The sequence below is a fragment of the Perissodus microlepis genome, chromosome 12 (assembly GCF_051167445.1).
Source record: "Perissodus microlepis isolate ML-2025 ecotype Zambia chromosome 12, ASM5116744v1, whole genome shotgun sequence".
NCBI classification, from domain to species: domain Eukaryota; kingdom Metazoa; phylum Chordata; class Actinopteri; order Cichliformes; family Cichlidae; genus Perissodus; species Perissodus microlepis.
The window spans coordinates 24,898,923-24,917,864 of NC_140472.1; the positions used below are offsets into that span (position 1 = coordinate 24,898,923).

The window sequence follows — 18,942 nt, forward strand, 5'->3', positions numbered from 1 at the left end:
GAAAATACTATACACTCTGCCAAAGATGCAGATGCAATTTCAAGACACAACATGATTGAAGGGTGTCTCCCCGGGTCTCTTTTTTACTTCTCACATATTTCATAATTTGCATTTATTGGTCATTATCAATGCCAACATTCATATATATTGGCAAAAAGGTGATACGTGACCTACTGACAAATCAGTCAGGCTCTTTGTTACTCTAATTTGGCTTATTTTTAACAAGAACACAATCAAATGTTTTCATTGCATTGCTAAAATTGTTACTATATTATTATTATTAGTAGTAGTAGTATTGATTTGAATTCCTTTAATAGCAATAAAAAGAACTATTGTGCATTTGCATAAAAAATTATTAGCTGTTAGTATATATTAAGTTTGTGATTCCTGTAATATATTAGCACCATTTAATTTCCTAAAGTGTACATTTTGTATTTTTTTTTCACCTCGTGTTTGAATCTTGCGGTTAGTTTTGTATTTATGTACAGTAACACGCAGGTTATGTTTCTTTTAGTATTTTGTAGTTGCTCATAATATAGTATTTTATTTTTTTAATCTCTTTGTTATGTTTTCTGTTCTTTTTCCATGTCAGGTTGAATTGAGAATTTCAGACGTGGAAAGGATTAGTGAGAACATCTTTGTGTGAAACTAGTCTGCAGAAGGTTCTAGTCTAATTAGGGAAGAATATGTTTTTTAAAAAGATACAAAACTTGTATTTTATTTTTCCATATTGAACAAAGACACAAGAGGGCAGTATTGAAACGTAAATAAAATCTCTCTTGGCAAGACTTTAAACTGACAAGGCACTGCAGTTTAACCTCACGGTCTAAATTCATATGCGGCTGCTGCATAATCCTATTGTTCCATTGAAAAAGGCACTGCATTATGAATGAAGGTGAAAACACCTCAAACCACTGGCCTGCTCGGTTTTTACAAACACGTAAAATTTAGTTTCAAATTAAAGCCAACATAAATCTTCATTATGAAGTTTGGATCGCGTTCCAGATACCGTGAACTGAGCCACAGAAGGTTGAATCAGTCCTTCCTAATGCATAATCCATGAGTTTTTATTTTTCCCTTGAAATCTGAGTTGCCTCTTTGAAGTGCTTTGTGGTGTTATTATACAGTGGTTTGACGAGTAATAATGTTGATGTCTTGTATGAACTGTAATTACTGGATCTGGAGGTAGGAGGGCAATGCCAAAACGGGGCTTGAAGTTTCAGTGTGGCCATGCTTTGATGTTTCGTGGGTTGGGGGAAGTGGAGCAAAGCTGCTTTTTCACAGCAGAAAATTCCCACAAGGTGCTGAACTTTGCCTGACAGACAGGGACATAAGTAACTAACCCTAATGGAGCATAGCGGCGAATAAAACAACTGTTCTTTCACAGAGAATAGCCATTTAACATTTGGCTTCAGTAATCACAGAATGCTAAAGAGTCTCGTCGCAGTGTAATTAAGTGTATCCTTTAAACACTCTTTAAACGATAAGCTTTCATTTGGATGTGTATGTATAAAACTGCACTGAGAGGGATAATGGGCTTTGTTTGCACACAGTAAACCAAACCAGCTGCACTGCACTGCATGATAATATTGTTTTCACTGGTGCCATCTCTGGCAGGCTTTCTGTATTTGTAATCCACCAGCTCCTCGTCCTCAGTTCTATAATTTCAACACCGTCCTTCACTTCTGCGTAATACAGTGACCGGAGTGAAAGCGTCCTTGGCTGTGACTGTTGAGTCAACTGGAGGTGTGGTTATGTGTGTGCCTGTGTGTGTTTTTGGCTGTCAGCATGTGAGAGGGCCTGAGTACATCAGGGCATGTATCCATCTGTGCGTGCGCGTGTGTGTGAACACGTGTGCGTCATTGCATTAGAAGTCCGTGAGTGTTTTCTAGTGTGTTTGCGTTGCTCTTGAGCACAGTCATCCCACAGAGGTGACTGTGAAACGATGGGAACAGGCATAACCGATGGAGGAAGAGGGGTTAACGGGCAGGCAGCAGGATATCCCATCACATTCGGAGTGTTGCTGCTGCGCCCACTTCCCTTAACTCTTCCCAGCAGCTGGATCCAGGAAGAGGTCAAGAGGGGTCAGGCAAGCTCCTCCCTCTGTCATTATCCTTCCATCACCTGCCGTCCTCTCTGTGCTGACAACAAAACTTTCTCTTCTGTCTCTTTTCTCCTGACGTATGCTTCTGGTCTTTATGGCCCTCACCCTCTTATTCTCTCTGTGTGACACTGCCTTTATGATTTTCGCATCATTTCTCCCCTCCATCTGGTCTCCAGTTTTCCCCTTTCCTAGCCTTTTATTTGTGTCTTTTTCCTCTTTTGATAGCCTGGCATCACCCTTAATTTCCTGATGTCATTTTCTCTTGTGGATACGGAGAATTTATGGGGTCCCTCTTGCTGTGAGATTTTTTTTATTTTTTTTTATATTCTTGCAGTTTATCTCTAGATCGCGACTGAGATACTATACACCCAGTACTGCTTTCACAGACAGACTGGAAATTGAACAAAATTCTTTCAGGGGAGAATCTCTAGTAAGGAAGAGAGGCGAGGACTAAGTGTGTGCTGCGAGCCTAACACAGCCAAATGTGTGTCAAAAATCAAGCTGAAATCTGGGGCAAGTGGTAATGCAATATAGATGTTATGTCATCATAAATATTTGAAGATACACAACAATGTACTGTAATAGATTAATGTATGGGCATCGACTGGAATGAGCAACAGAGGTGATAATTTGACGTCTTTATATTCTCTGTCATGCAAATTTAAAGTCAGATCTTTCAGCGTTGTCGCAAAACACGGCAGTTGCCTAAAAATGGGCCAAACCTTTATTGATATAACTCAATCTTTAAACAGCGCTTCAATTCTTTAGCAAGGAATTCAATATTTTAGGAAAAGCTCTATCTGTGAGTGGACCAGTCAAAGCTAGAAGCTGCTGATTTGCATCTTACTCATTAGATTTGAAGATTCAGATTCTTTATCTCGTAGATGTCTTTTGGTTTTTAGAGGAAAGTTGGTGCTCAGTGGTTCACAGAGTATTTAAGCAGTATTTTCCCCGATGTGTTTTGACTTTCTTTGAACTCAAATCTCTTTATCGTCAGATACTTTGGCATCATTCTTTGTCTGGCTGCTTCCTCCTGTCTACGGAAATATGGAGTGAACTTGCTTAATGAGCAGATTTGAACAAAGATCACAGAACAGACGTCCAGAACACATCTCTCTCAAACAACATGCGCCTGATAACAAATCCGAACCACTGTTGAAACTTTGTAGATGAAAAACATTTACCACAGGAATTTTCTTTCCTGCCTGTCATAAGAAGCCAGTCCCACATTCAGAGCATTTACAAAATATTCAAAGCTGCAAAGCTATTTTTGACGATTTCTGCCACCTTCACTAAAATGGGTTGTTATTAAAGTGGACATCGCACCTGTAAGGGCTATTTGATAAACAGAGTTCACTCCAATCGAGCTCGAATCAGGAATCACCTCACGTTTAAACCACTCGGCTTGCCGTGTTTTTCTGCAACATCAAATTATCTGTTAGTAGTAAAATGTTCAATCCAGCAGTTAGTGGCTGCGGCAGATTGTTGAGTTATAGCTGTTGAATATACCTGTAATGGCTCTGGTTGGGCCATTATCCTCCATGATATCTGGTTATTATCCCTGTCTGATTTATGCTGCTTCCGTCGACCCTCACCCACAGTGACCTACATTCCCTTTCATCTCACCCATCAATCATTTAGAAGTTCAAAGCTAAGGTCTGTCTGGGGAGGAACACATAGGGCTTGATCATAATGACATTAACTCTCGGATGAAACTGTGAAAAAAATTCCTAATATTTCTGGATCTAAACTTGCTTTTGCTGTGAAGCTGGGGACAGGAAGGGATACAAACTGCAATACAAGCTATAATAAAAACACACTGTTTTGACAATCAACTTCAACACACAGAATTATCCAACTGTTATTAAGGGCAGCAGTAAATACAGTTCCCGTGGTTTTTCATTACGAAGTCCAATTTCGACTGGTTCTTTTACCACCTACTGTGACATGGATCACAACCACTCAGCCCCAACCAGAAACAAACATCAGCAATTCAATAGAAGCAACCCATTAGGACTTCCCAGAAAGCAGGATTGACTCTAACAGGAATCATACCAGAATATGTCATTGACTACAGGACATATTATTTACGCAGAAACAAACAGACAGGCAAAGAGACATGGGCAGATAGGCAGAATGGCAATGAGATGGAAAAAGAAATTCCCAGGACTGAAAAATAGATGAACCTTATGGGTGTGTCAGTAGAGGCTAGATGACTTATTCAGTGGGGTCTGTGTGTACCTGTTATTAAATCAGCTACCATACACAAGGTGGAGTTTAAAGGTGGAGTTCGGGCACAAAATTGAGATGCTGGAGTTCAAATCCAGATTTGGAATTGGATCTGGATCAACAGTCTGGCATGAAGATGGGAATTATAATATGCAGTGTCAGGGGAACATCTGCTTCCACTTTGTATGCCGTTGTAGTTCGTTGTAGTGACACTGCGCTCTGCAGCATCATTTCCTCATAAAATCAATTTCACTCAACACCCGATATGCATTCGTGGGTGCAACAAGGTACACTGTACTGTACACAATTATCTTGCTTGCTCATGTAGACAGAGCAAGGAGACAAAGGTCAGCTGCTTCTGGCAAAAAAGTCATAGGATATAAACCTGGGAAAACTTTTCAAACCTTTCAAATAACCACAATTAACCTTTCTGTTGCATCAGGTCATGGAGATGAAGGGAACTTAGTCAATTATTCCATAACAATTGCTGGATGTCAAGTCCTGGTTTTGCACTCAACATGCTGCATGTGGAAGAAGTGAACAGTCGTAAAGACACGAGGGACTTTTATGATGGCCAAATTGTTGGTGACTTAGATGAATGGGTCAGAGTATCTTCAAACAGCAATAGAGGAATAAATCATGAAGTGGCGACAAGGTGGTGGGGGAAGTGCATGACCAATGTGATCCGTGGCGGCTTCAAGTCACATCTTACAGGCCTTAAGGGATCTGCTGCTTAGGTCTCGGGTCCTAGGCTTGAGAGGTTTGGAGTTGGCAGCACACAAAGGAACAACTGCATATTAAACAGGAGTTGTCGTAATGTTTTGGCTTTGCTTTGTATACATAATAGACTGACAGTCATTCAGAATCAGGTGCCTTTAATGATATCATCGAGGTAAAATTAGAGAAACTTCTGCTTTTAGTCAAATTTTCAAAGCAGTATCTCCTCATGTTGTGAAAAGAGAATTCTCAGCATAAAATGCAATGCCATAAAATCCCTTTTAAACTATACTGGAATGGAAAATATTTTACAAGTTACTGCATTCATAGTGGCCGGAGAAACACAATTCATTTGCAAAAACTTTGTACTTTCTATTGGATCCCCCAACACAGCAACTAAGAGGGCAAGTCAAACAAAATACCCACTCTTTTCCCAAAATGCATCATCTACTTTGTCACCCTAATAGTCAGACAAATGATATTGCAGGAGATTAAGCCTCCAATACCTAATTTTGCATATCAGGTACATTATCAAGGACTTCTTGAGGAAATTTAGCAAGAAAAGTAACCCCTACATCACCAAAAAGCTGGAATTGCAAGACATTTCTGAAGAAGCATGATCACTACTGTGACCATAAGAAGCAGCATCAACTTTATGGCTTTAAGCCTCATTGCTAAAGTTTGAGACACTGGTTAAAACCTAAATAAAGAAGAGCTGCAGCCTATCTTAGGTGACAGCCTCTTCTAGTGTGAGACACCCTGGAGGTTGCCTGTCCATCACAGGTCTAACACAGAACGACAGATACACTCCAGAGAGAAACCCTCTTGCTGCCAATATGCAGGACAGAGTGTATTAAACAGTGTTCATTTAAATAAACAGTAAATCCACATTTAGATTTTACTGTGTTTGCACCTACAGAAACAGAAATGAACTTACTGTATCCCAGTTTCTACGCACTTGTAGAATACTCTATAGTAAAAGTAGCATTTGCTCTTTCCCCTCCCTAATGTTTCTATTTTGTTTACTACTTCTACCTTTGTCTTATCATTCTTGCAGTTACCAGATGTTACAGAATTACCCATCTGTTCTAAAATGGAAAAAATGTCAATAAACAGATTGGGGAACAAAATGAAAAACATAAAAATGTGGGGGGAAGCTAAAATGAAGCGTATTGCTCTAAGTGTAAGTACCTTCATAGACAATTTAAGGAAAGGGAATATTCATATTTGAGCACAGAGATTCATTCAGAGATTAACTATTTGAATAGAAGACTCCTGTAGCCTACCCACTAAGTATAAGACAATTTGTTATTGATCTGATAAAGTTCCTTAGGTGACACCTACAAAGCTTAGGTGAGAGGGCTCAAACACTGGATCTCAATTTCAGGAAAACATATGTGGACCTCAGAATATTTTATCCCAGAAATAGAAAATTTATTCCAGCAATATTGAGGTTTGGTTATGAGGAACCATCTGGTTTGCTTGAACTCTCTTTCCATTTGCTGCTGACGTCAACAACCTCTCCCCTCTCCCTTTCAGACCTCATCAGCAGCATGACGTCCATTTGTGAGGGATAAGGGAGTAGGGAGCACACAGGCGCACATGGACAAGCACTCAGCCACCCCACCCATACACGCACACACACCAACACAAGTCTTTGTATCCAGGGCTTGAAAGGACGTTAGATTGACTTGCATATTAATTTCCTGGATACTTAGACAAACATAAGAGCTGCTTGCCCAACCCTAAACTTAAAGAATGTCTCCACCTTAAATTTTGAAAACTTTAATAATTGATATCACAGAGAATAGGCAGTACCAAAGGGAACTCGCCATCACATCACTATGTAAACAGCTGTATGTCCCCACAATAGGAGTAATACCTGGAGCACGTAGATACACATTTATTCATGCACACATGCACACTGAATCCCATCTGAGATCCTAAAGACTATGCTCTCTAACCATCACTCCTAGTTACAGACCTATCATGCAGAAATGCTAACTTATTCATGGCTTTCATGCCAACCTGGATGCAGAGAGGAAACTGAAGCTGGCTAGGGCAAGGCACAGGCTGCTGTGTGTCTGCATATATGCATGTGTGTTTGTGCACGGATAATCATTCTCACAGCAATTTTTCCCCCGGATGCTTTACTTGGCCGTGTTTTACATCGATTTACGGTTATAGGTCAATTAATCAGAGACGAGTGCACTCAAAAACAGAGATGCACACATTTGGGACATAAATCCTGATGTACTTGCCTCTGACTTATGGCTTTTAATATTTTTTGAAACTGTTGACTTCATATCCTTACTAGAATAGAAATACTGTGCTCTGCAGTGTCACATATTCATATTACAATATCACCTCTTAGTGGGAGCATTTGTGGCCAGTTTGCAGTATCATAAAATTACAGGACACACACAAGCCCCTGATAAAAATGATGAAACATTGTGAAAAATGTTAAACTGCTGCTGTGTTAAACATTCAGAGTTACCGTTGTTCATATCCGTTATAAAACAGAATGAAGTTCGTGCTTATGTTGCTGCTGCAGCAGCAGCTAGTCATTCCTGAATACAAAGCATTTTCTTTTATTTAGCTAACAGCCATTCTACTTGATTGAGTGGCACTGTTAGGGTAAAAATAATAACTAGAATTTTCCAGGAGACCAATTAAACTTGTGTGAAAGTGTCACTTGCCAGTAACACTTGGTGCTAAAAATGTGGTGACAATGGGAGATCTGTATATCCTGTAATACTTAATATTGTCTCCCAATTATCATAATATCACCCCCGAACCTCATTGTCTCACTCTGTCTCTCTGTCTCTGTGTTTGTGTTACAGGTTCAAGTGCGCAAATGTGTTAATCTAGGTTAATGTGTATTTGTGCACATATACATCCACCTGTGAGTGACGTCTCCCTGTGAGAACTTTCAGGCATCTGATGATCGTTATTCCGCTGCTTACAGGCAACGGTTCCACATTGTTTTCATTTATATAATATATTCCTGTCTTTCTGCATAAATTGACATCATCCAGGATCTGTAGAGCCTTCACTTGAGGTATTTGACAGTTACTTCACAAGGAGGAAATATAATAACAGATGTGTGATACACGTAAACACAAAGACACACATGTGCACTCTGTAAGGGAAAGGAAAAACAGAATATGTCCTGCTTAATTCCTGTTTTTTTGTTTGCTTGTAGGCATTGTTTTTAGTCACCAGTATGAACTATGTAAAAACAATCTGCAGCTAACTTGCTTTATCGGGTATCAGGTATTATAATAGCTTCTGTTTAGTGCAGAGAATAATTTGGTGTTGGTTAATTTAACACTGATGCTACACTGATTTTTTTTTCGGATCATATTTTAACACAAATATTATCCTTTTTGTGAAAACCATTGAGAATATGCGTGCACTTTGCGACATATTAAATCCCAGTAGGTTGAATAAGCTATCCTGATGATAAATTGGCCTAGTGTCACCATGTAGCTTATTTTAGTAGAAATGCACATAAGTTTTGCAGAATAAGGAATTTGTTTTCTGTAGAGAGGGCAGTAACTTGCAACGTGAATACATTTTAAATTAAAGTTCAATTAAAGCTTATGTTTGCATATAAAATTATACGCATTAACAGAATATTATGGCCCTGAAAGTTGTGCAGACGGTTTAATGAACTCTGACAGTGTTTCCAAAAACCAACAGCATCATTTTCAGGCATGCAGGTGTTTGCCAGTGTTAGATTAGAACCTTGTAAGCCTCACTTTCCTGTTTGTTTACAGCATCCACATTGGGATATCAATTATAAGATGACAGGAACAGCTGAACACAGAATGCACCAAACGTTGCATATAGAGAGATTAGTGATCAGCAGTATGTTCGCCTCAAGTTTTAGATGAAAATACATATCTGCTGTTTTTTCTGTTTGTACTCGGAAAATAAACAGGCTGCAGCACCCATTAGAGTACAAAGACGGCAGGTAGCATGCCGATTCAGTGATTGGCTGACAACAGCACAATAGCAGTTACCTTTGTAAATGGGCTCTGTTTCTTTCTCAGCTGTCTGTATGATCCACAGGTGAGCTGCAGCCATTAGGACTCAGGCAACAGCAGCAATGGCAGTTTTAACAAACGATGCTCCTCCAGCAGTCCAGCTGTAAAACACACAGCTCAGCAGGCCTCAAATAGACACCCAATCACCTACACCGTTTTGTGATATAAAGCACAACAAAACTCCAGTGTCTCCTGCAGGCTTAGTTACAAAACCTACACGAGTCTTTCAGATAAACACTGGAATGACTTGTGTGGAAACTGGTGAGTCCAAGTACAGACATGACGTGCTTAAATATCTTCACATGAATGTAAAATTACATATTACTCAAATACAGTATTTAAATATAAGTTAGATTCCGTTTCTGTTTTTATGTATGTTTTTTTATAAACGTTTTTTAAGTTTCTATGTAGAAAATATGGTGCATTTTGTATCTGTTCAAACTTGACTAGCTACAACATTAAACACAGTCGTTCTGTATTGGGTAGGGAGTCTATCTTGCTTTCACTTTCCTGGGAGTATCCATTTAAGTGCTACTTTAGGAATTTTGGCATTCATGGCCTAGCCATCTAAAAGATCACTGTTTCATTTCATCAGCAATGCTAAAGCATTTCGTCTTTTCCAGCATGTTTTTGCTGGTGTTCTTGTTTCACCAATAGATTTTAACGATTTTTATTTGATAGCTAGCTGTTTTGGAATGATTCTAGTCTCTGGACGTCAGTTTGTGTTATTCAGCGGCATTCTGAACCATATAGCAGAAGTGATTTTAACATCACTGTTTAACATTCTTATCTTCGTGTTGATGCTGTAATTACTTGATTCCCAGATGGGCTGAATTCTGGGATAAGCTGTGCAACTTTTGACAATCTTGATTGTATGTCTTTATTTCTTGCTGGCACTGTACATTTAAAGGTAGACTCACTATTGGATGCACAACACATTATTTAATTTATTAGGATGTAGTTTCCATTTTAATTCAAGCAGGTTATGAGATCCATTCCACATGAACTGTATGTTGCAGTCATAGTGCATATCAGTGCGACAGCGGTTGCTTATGTAAATGTAAATAAATACACACTCGCCTGTTATGAAAATTTATTTGTGATGATGTGTTAGCCCTGTGAAAGATTGGGCGTACCCTGCCTCTCAACCTATGGTAGCTGGGAAAGGCTCCAGCTACCATAGCTACCCCCCCCCCCCCCCCCCCCACACACACACACACACACCCCCACACACCCCCACACACCCTACCAGACCCTGACAAGGATAAGCAGAAGAGAAGGGATGTATGGATGCATGGATTACATTTATACAGAATTTGGGAGGTAATTACCTAAGACCAAGTGTACAGTTTTGATATGGTATGAATTATTTAAATGTTTCCATTTGATCCTGCTTATCTTTCACTTTGTGCCACTTTATATAGATAAAACATACTTATGTCTCTTCTGCATTAATCTGACAGCTGTAGTCACTTTTCATGTGATATGCTGTCATAGATGATACCAATGCTTCCAGCATTTTGGTCTTGTGATCACTTGAAAAACTCTCTTTAGTCTGAGTCTTTTGTGCCATTTCAGTTATTAGTTATTTGCAGCTACAGCAAAAATTTTCGCTTTAGCTTGTTTGATTTTAAAAAAATAGAAAAACATTATTTTAAATGTATGTCAAAAAGCAGTTCAAAGCAATGAATAGAAATGACGTTAGAAATATTTTCCTGTTTCTTACATCCTTATTTACCATGTCATAAAATGTAATATTTGACTTGTGCCACTTTAGGGAAGCAAAGGGTTAAACTACAGATTAGTCAATAAAGTAGTAAAACCTAGAACCACCTTAGTTAAGCAGAACAGTAACGCAGTCTACTTTTTATAGTTTTACTTTATTTTTTTACTTTGAAAGCAGGAATCTTACTTACTTGTAATTAAGTATTTTTGCAGTGGTAAGACTTTTTGCTAACAGAAGAAAAGGCAGCAAAGGAGGCTGAAGTGCCAAAGGAACAGGAAATTGCTGCACGTTGCTACTAAACTTTTAAAGCCACACAGTGGCAGAAGGTGCCTGTGATCCTTAAAGGCTAGCACAAGGATGTGAATTAGTTGTAAGACATTACTGGAAACCAATAAAATGAGCAGAGGATATCTGTGACACTCCAGGAAGTTAATGTCATGGATTCTGTTCTACAGGCTGGAGAGAAGACTGACGAATATAAGAGCTGTACTCTTTTAGTCATGAGATGTAAAAAGGCCTGAGTGTGAGCTGAGCTGAGTCCCTGAAGAATCGCTGTTGTGTGCCTGCTGTCTGTCCCAGCCTGGGCTCTGATGGTTGCTCTATTTCAACCACAGTTCTTCCACACAGAGTCCTAATGCGCCTGGGACAACTTCACCAAGATAAGTAAGATAAGCTCTGACATGAGCATATTTCCAGAGTTCAAACTAACTGGCGTATATCTTGACATTATTGAGCTCGAATTATATCCCGCCCGCCTCCCACACTTTGCAACACTTCCACTTCAAAGTGTATGTGAGAGTGTGAGAGAGACCGACTGAGATAGAGGGAGAGAGATTAAAGATTGTAAAGACGGAGTATGTGAAATACTCAGGAGTTGTATGTAGTTTGATTTGGTTTGAAACTTGGAGCATTTGCCTGACTATTGATGTTAGGAGATCTAGATGCTTTTCTCATCTGGGTTTGTGTGTATCTATAATGATTCACCTGCATTTGTCAACAGCATGCAGTACATTGATATCAAACGCAGAATTTTAATGATTTCACACAAAGTTGTTGCTTATAATTATACTATAAGATGAGATTCATTCCAGCCAAAAAATTGCCAAAGAGGTGCTTTTGTTTGCATGCACCTCAGGTTTTAATTCCAGCCGGTTCAATATAAGATTTTTCTAACAACTACACGGATATCTGCAGTGAAATAAAGATAAAAGCAGCAAAGCGATTATGTTTCCTCCATCACATTGCACAGCCCTCTATAATGCCTCAACTGCATGATGTTAAATGAGTTTTGCTGTTAGAGCAAATTAAATGATAACAGATGAGGCAAGGGTTGGCAGACAGGAGTGCATTAGTTTACACTGAGGAACCACTGTATAGAGTTTGGCATTGGGCCGGTGGAGACACACTGTACTGAACTGTTACAGTAACATTATAGCAATAGTGCCTGACAGGCTTATACTCAGGAGCACAATTACACACACACACACACACACACACACACACACACACACACACACACAGCTGCGTTCACAGGTGGCTTGTTATAATGTAATGATAAGCCCAAGACCTGACACAAGTTAGCTTTGCCTCTCATGAGTTTTTTGACATGATCTAGATGTCGACATACATGCTGACATACATGCTCACAGGTACACAAAACACAGTATATGACAGAACACACACACACACACACACACACACACACACACACACACACACACACACACACACACACACACACATGCAAGCAGTTATGTTTGTGCTTTGTGGCAGGCTTTCAGTTTTAAATGTAACAAATTGATGTTGATTTTGGCTGAGTTTAATGCTGGGTGTATACACTAGTGTGTCTGTGTGTGTGTTTGTGTGTAAGAGAGTCGGGGAAAGGCTAAGTGGAGCACGCATCGCTAACATCAGATAGTTCATGTAGCATAAATTTAAGCAACAACTTTTTGAACTTCGCTGTTGTTTTCAGATTTTTACCTGATGGCCTCTCTGATGAGATGAGGGTCAAGGAAAGTAAGGGCTCATTTGTAAAATCCCAGTTACAGCAGTGTGCGTGCGCGCGTGCCAGGCCCGGGACCACCTAAGAGGGAAGGCGGTAGGCGCCCTGAGATCAGCGCAGAGACAACTGGCAGCAGACTCTGAACCTGATCGTATTCCGATTCGCATTGACAAAAGCGGCGGCGGGGGTGTGGGGGGTCGAAGGAGGACCTGCATCTTTATTGTGTCACCAGTGACAGTTTGCATCCGCGGCCCGGATCCGCGGCCAGCATACAGAATACCAGTTAATCTTATTGACATTCCCAATAACCTCTTTGTGTTTTTTTCCTGTGTCGACACTATTAATAGCCCCCAAGATTTCTCTTTCTCCAACGCGCATTCCACTGCGTAAAAATAGAAATACAGTTGTCCATAACTGGCACCCATTGACACAATAGCTCCCGTTCCATAGACGTAGCTCCTCCCTATGCATGTGTGAGAGAGAGTGTGTGTGTAGCGGGTGGGTGACAGCTGGGCTTGCTGCGCTCCGCTTCAGTCTGGTAAGAAGCTTCATCTCCAAATAGGATGACCGTCGGCTTTTGTGGAAGGGACTGCGTTCAGCTCCGTAGCTAGTTCTGGGACACCCGGTTGTTTGTGTTCGTACAGTTTACCTGAGGGAAGTTTACGAGGCAAAGCGTCCTTTTTTGTCACTAGTGTGGATTTCCGATGGATATTCCGATTTGAGTGGTGTGATTTGAGCGCGGCATGTAACAAAAAGAAGCGCATGAGAAAAGTAGCGCTCGTATTGTTATCCTAAAGCGAGCACCATCTGAACTGCTTTGAGGGACACATCTCATGGATTACTAAAAGGCAGAGCTGTGTAACCACTCCGAGGGATATCCATTCATGAGCTGAAGGTGAGATTTCTTTGTTTACGTCTAACTTCATGCGCTCATAGCCCGTACCAGCCTTTCTCAAACCCCGGAGGCTTGTTTTCTGTGCAGCCAGGCTACCGGGCGACAAGTGCACCAGCTTCGCGCGGTAACCGTATCAACTTAATGTGTTTTCGCGTATTTACAAAAGCATTTTTATTAAATGTGTGAATCAGAAGGTGTACATTTTAAATTCATATGAGAACTGTGATCCTTTTCCGCAAGAAAAATACCATCTGGTGATTTAAAGAGATCATAATTTCGTGCGTAATCCCTCCTATACTGTTTGTTCATATAGTAGAAAGAAGTGTAAGTCTGTGAGGACCTATTTTGGATCAAGCTAGTGCGTCTAAACACCAGAAAAAACAATACCAGTGTATAATTTCAAAATATGAAAATAAGGAGGGGAAACGTGTTTGTAGGAACTTGCTGGAGTGGACCGACTAGTCCTCCCGCCCCTATGACTTCACAGTGCTTACTTTCAAACTACAGCCATTAAACACACTTCTTAAGATATTAATGTTAATGTTATGAAAACGCATAATACTCGAATCCTCGCTTCATTATTACAGTGCATGACGGGATTTTCATTTGCAATTTATTTCCACATTACGTGGAGTAAATGTATCTGTATGTAAAGCAGATATTCATAGGGTGGACAAATTTTGTTAACAAGCTTTCTGCTTCACAGTATTTCTACAAAACTCTTGATTGAATCACAGGGATGTGATGTGAATTAATCATTTTACATTCATGTTTTTATTGCGAAGTGAGCTACTCTGCGGGCTGAGACTTTCTTCCTCTCTCTCGCTTTCTGCGTGTGTTTCATACACACAGAGGGACAGGCACACTGGTTAGGGCGTGTTCAGCCACCAGGTGATGGAGTGGTCACTGTTACTCTTTTCCAAACGATCAGTCAAATGTTTCTAATATTGACCAGGGGCGCAGGTTGAGAAGTGGATTTTCCAGTAGAAGAAGTGCTTCTGCACATTATTTCTATTTATTTAACAAGCCTGGAGGAGAGATAGAGGCCTCACAAACCACATCCAACACAAGTGCCAACACCCAGTTACTCTGTGATTGCCCCTCTCTTCCCTTCCCTTCTCCTCTCCTCTCCTCGATTTCCCCAGAGGCACTGGGAATAGCTGGAAAAGGAATTTTCAAACTCTGAATGTAGGTTATAGATTAGAAAGTGTGCAAGTGAGCTGATAGAAATGGGTGAATCCAAGCACTTTTGAATGCAGACTGCAAAATATGCATCATGTCAACTGTTTTCCAGATGCACCACATGGTGTATCAGCCTTTTTTTTTCTAAGTGGAAAAAGAAAAAACAACTTTACACCAGCTCTGAGAGGAAAGGGTGTTGTAGTTCATGTTTTCCCTGAAATGCCTGGAAATATTTGGGGCTCCTCTGTGTTTTTTCACATGTGACCTTATGTTTTTTTTGCTGTCAGCATACACACTGTGCTGGGTATTACACACAGATCTTAAATGGGGAAAGAGCAAAAATGTTTTAACATGTTACCTCTTCTCCTCCTACAACATTAGCCTGGAGGCATTGAAAAATCCTGGAGGCATTTTTTTTTCTTAAGATGTTGCACAGCCCGCAAGTCCCACCATATTGCCTCACGCAGCATACAGCACCACCAATAAGAGTGCTAATCCTACTATTAGCACTTTATATTTTGACATGTTGGTTGTGCTGACACATGAATTACAGCATGATTACCTTAGTGACAACAGTCTGCCTGTTGTCCTCCTGAAAAAAAAAAAACCCAGAATAAAGCAGGGCAACCAGAGTTGCTGCTTGTATTTGGAGCAATGCTCTGTGGAGCGTTTGATCCGCCGATCCCCTAACAATAGCAACGGGGATGGCATTGTGTGTGACTGATGTGCATTTGTCACACTGTATGTGTGCGCGCGTGAGTGTGTGAGACAGAGAGAGGAAGAGAGAAGCAGGAACCTTTGCCAGTTAAGGACAGATGCAGATGTTGCTTTAATACAGTGGGTCTGAATAATTGATAAAGAGCTTTGCTCCTGTTCAAATGAATTGGCCTTCTATTATAAACAGCCACAACAGTCAGCCACTGTTAACTGCTGGTCCTCATTCAGTCAGTGTCAATAGTCTGCATTCAATAGTGTGTGTATTTATGCATATTTAATAAAAGCCATGTTTTATTGATGCACATCCTTGGTGTGTGGGCTTTTTTTTTTTTTTTTTTTAGAAACAATTAGACTACAAGAAAGCATCAAACGCATCTTAGTCATCTGAATGTGATTTATTGATGCTTACCCCATTTTCAGTTTCCACGTCTTTCTAAATTGCCGCCGCCTCAGTTGCACTACCGTAACACTAAATAACAAACCTCTAGTAACAGAACAAAGCCGGAGAAAGAGCGTAATCCCGGCTTTGTGGATGTGCTTTTAACACATTTTGTTTTAGAAACGCGGGTCAGCTCAATCAAAGAAGCTTGGGTTTGAACTTTTGCATCACAGATGTTATGGCACAGTGTCTGTTTTTGGCTGGCTCTCTTTTCAGATTCAGTGGGAGTCTGCTGTGATTCAGAAGGTAAAAAAAAAAACAAGCAGGAAGATATCCTAACCTGCTACAACAAATTATACAACTGCTCTATATAAACATTATTTTGTACTTAACCTTCTGCTGCTCCGTCTCACTTTTTTTTGTTGGCAATGAGTTCTGTGATTATTTGATAACTACATCATTTTATCTGAAAAAAAATGTTGACAGAGATATAAAAGATATTAGACCTATGCTGAGATTTGCATCCACCCTTTTGTTTAACTTATATTTGTGAATTCCTTAAGAAAAAAAAGTTTATTTACTCATTATACACCATACAGCCTTCTTTTACTGGAACATGTTGCTCATTGTTTATATGAGATGATAAATGGTATTCACTGTACTACAGGCACTTGATATATATCAGTGCTGTAGAATCCTGTATGCTCTATTCACAGCATGGCTCATTGAGAATGTAATCACTAATCACTAGCTTCTGCGCGTTGTTCTTGTTCTCGCTGTCTTTCACACATTCACACACACACACACACACACACACACACACACACACACACACACACACACAGACGCATGCATGGATTCAATGTGTTGTTCTAACTGGCTGCTTTCTCCCACTTAGCCTTAACCCTTGTGGCTCCATAAAAAATGACTCTACAGTGCATCCACAGAATTAACCATCCATGTGTTAAACACTCTTCATACTCATTACATTAGCATAATTGATTGAGCGTGTTGTAAACTGCATGCCAAAAAAGCCAGAGGCATGAAGGACCAAGCAAGCAGTGTCTGTTGGTGTTTTGGCTGTTGGTCCTTGGCAATGCTTTGTTGTTGGAAATTAAGTGAATTAGAAAGTGATAGCCAGCTCATCTAGGAGAAGACTGAGAGAAGCCAAACTTTGCCGTGCGTGCTAGATGAAAACCCATCCACTGAAACATTTCAAATCAGCTTAAATTGTGCACTTTCTCTTCATATTATTATTTTAAGCACTTAGTGTATGCTACATTAACATGTGGTAATACCTTTGTCACAGCTGGGTTTGGTTGCCTGTCATTACTCAGATGGAATGGAAAGGAAATACATTTGCAGGGATAATCCAAAAACAGCAGGGCTTTGTGTGATTGCCTGGGAGATGGATGAATGAGTGGCCTTGAAAACAACCAAGTCTTGCGCTACAGACCAGATGATGTAAATCACGGCACACAGTGTTAAAATATGATGTCCTAGTTCCCGTCCTGCTGTTGTGCTTTTGCAGGTAAGAGAAGCCAGCTGTGAGTCATGGACACATCCACAGTCTTTTAAGACTCATTAGGGCTGCATCCGCTACTGTGGTTGTGGTTATTTCTGTGGTTAGTTTGCTTGTTGGGAGCCAATAAGAAAGTGTGTGTGTCATGTGGATGTTAAGCATCAGAAAAAAACCCTGCTTACTGCCTCTTAATTTGCTTATGTGTCTGTGTCTCTGTCTAGTGCCTAAGTCAGACCCTTTTCCGTGCGTATAGTACCACAAAGCACAGAGGGTGGCTAATGCCGAGGGGGGGGTTTGAGTGTGCTCTCATTGTGTGTACTCTCTGCGACTGTGTGTGCGTGTTTGCGTGGCGTTGTTCGAGTGCATCTGTCCCTCCTCCCCAGGCCCCAGCGATTGGCACTGCATCTCTCATCTATTAATCATAGAGAGCGCTTGCTCTCTCATTCCGTTGCCATAGTTTCAGGACCTGAGACAGTGTTGGGGTGCGTTACTGCCTAGAGAGAGGAAAAGTGAGAGAAAGAAGGGGAGGAGAGAAGAGGAAAGGAAAGGAAAGGAAAGGAAGGAGTTGTGACTAAGGAGGAAAAGAGGAAATTATATAAAGAGTGTAGTGTGGGGAAGACTGAACAATTGAAAGAGAGCAGAGGAGGGAAGAGGGGAAGTGACTGAAAGAGCAATGCCAGGATAACGCACCGAGTAGGTCCTCACACTGTGGGTGAGAGTGCTTCAAGAACCAAAATGGATTCCATTTTTATCTCAGCAGTAAATCCTCTATCTCCTCTCTCTTTCACACACATACGTACATAAACTCTTTCCATCTCTCTGCTTTCTCCTTCCTAAAGAGAGCAGAAGAATATTTTCACAGTAGGCGTCATCTTGTGAATAGCAGGCTCATGGGGCTGGTGCATCTCCAGTGTGTTACAGTACATTGAACTGCTGCTATTTCACCTTGCTTTACAATGGAAAAATCCTTCCACTAAGCTGAAATGGAAGATGGGCAAGGGTCGCCTGTTTCATGCTCAGTTGGTCGTTTTGATGGCAAATCATGCTGAATTCATGTGTTATTCCATGATGGATTAGTCCATAAATCGACCACTATGGAAATTTCCAAGGCAGGGAATACCTCATGCTATCAGCTCTTGTTTCTCAGTCTCTTAGCATTTTATCATCTGCCTATCTCGTTGCTTTTTTTTCTTTTTTTTTCAGCCCTGTTCTCCTTCTCTCCAGATTTATATTTGCTTCCTTTCACACAGAAGGAAAACATGACCATGTGCCGGTACTTTCACAGAAAGACTTCTTGTTTTGGCTGTAGGCTTTGTACCTCCCATATGACCTCATAATCTCATCTGGGTCTTCTAATGGCTAACCATGCACTAATGTGGTGGTTGTATTATCGCCTTGTCTCATCACATCATTCCCT

At 40.5% G+C, this 18,942-nt stretch overlaps 1 protein-coding gene across 2 annotated transcripts in view; it reads left to right on the forward strand.

Moving 5' to 3' along the window:
• The first annotated feature begins 13,289 nt into the window (after positions 1–13,289).
• The window catches only part of sema6a (sema domain, transmembrane domain (TM), and cytoplasmic domain, (semaphorin) 6A), a 103,872-nt gene continuing 98,219 nt past the window's right edge, over positions 13,290–18,942 (forward strand). The window contains exon 1 of one of the 2 annotated variants that reach the window (XM_084946597.1): positions 13,290–13,725. The gene's annotated coding sequence lies outside the window, so the exon portion shown is untranslated. The remainder of the gene's footprint in view (positions 13,726–18,942) is intronic. The other variant, XM_084946598.1, reaches the window with a different exon arrangement.